This window comes from Beta vulgaris, chromosome 8, assembly GCF_026745355.1.
Source record: "Beta vulgaris subsp. vulgaris cultivar EL10 chromosome 8, EL10.2, whole genome shotgun sequence".
Classification (NCBI taxonomy): domain Eukaryota; kingdom Viridiplantae; phylum Streptophyta; class Magnoliopsida; order Caryophyllales; family Amaranthaceae; genus Beta; species Beta vulgaris.
In genome coordinates, this window is record NC_079209.1 from 10,228,337 (window position 1) to 10,229,204 (window position 868).

At 34.4% G+C, this 868-nt stretch overlaps 1 non-coding gene across 1 annotated transcript; it reads right to left on the reverse strand.

The window, feature by feature from the left end:
• Positions 1 to 392: 392 nt before the first annotated feature.
• LOC125492967 (small nucleolar RNA R71) lies at positions 393 to 499 on the reverse strand. Its single transcript, XR_007269354.1, has one exon. It is a non-coding gene; the product is annotated as a small nucleolar RNA R71 (small nucleolar RNA).
• Positions 500 to 868: the final 369 nt, after the last annotated feature.

Consider the following 868-nt stretch of genomic DNA (forward strand, 5'->3'; position numbering starts at 1 on the left):
GTTGAATCAGATATGGGTGAAGCAAATCCATAACTCTTTAGGGATTTTGAAAATCCCGGTTCCTATATTCTTCAAGGTGGTATTTGGCTCCCCACCACTACTACTAATTTTAGCATTTATCCTCAGTTCACTCGGATGGTGAAAGCATAACTATTTTGTGGAGGTTCGGCTGAAGATCCTCTTGACCATCTTGATAGATTTCTTGAGATCTGTGCCATGATAACCACAAATGACATCTCTCCAGACTACATTAATATGCATCTATTCCTGTTTTCTTTTACCGAAAAAGCAAAATCATGGCTCAAGAGCTTACCTGCTAAATCCCTTACTACTTAGGAGGAAGTCACATTGACTTTTCAGAAGAAATACTTTCAAGAGAGTGTAAGACAACAGACATAAGGAGGAAGATATCCTCATTTGAGTAACAAAATGACGAGACTCTTGTAGAAGCTTGTGAGCGGTTTAAGGAGATGATCCGTTCATGCCCTCACCACGAGTTCAACAAAAAAACTACTCATGCAGTTCTTCTATGATGGTCTTGATCCTATATCACGTGTCAACCTTAATGCTGGAGCAGGAGGTCAACTTTCTAAAATCCCACAAGATCAACTTGAATCCATAATTGAAGAAGTGATTAAATAGAGTTAAGAGAATAAATAATCATGTTAATTTTATATGTCTATTTTAAAAGGAAATTGTAATTCGAAATTCAGGAAAATAGTTTTGATAAAGTTTTGGAGACAACTGATTTATAAAAGGATTTTATAAAAACCAAATTTAAAAAGTTTTCGGAAAAAACGAATTCAATAAAAATCGAGTTAAAATCGTTTTATGAAAATAAGATTTTCGAAAACAGTTTTGGGAAAAA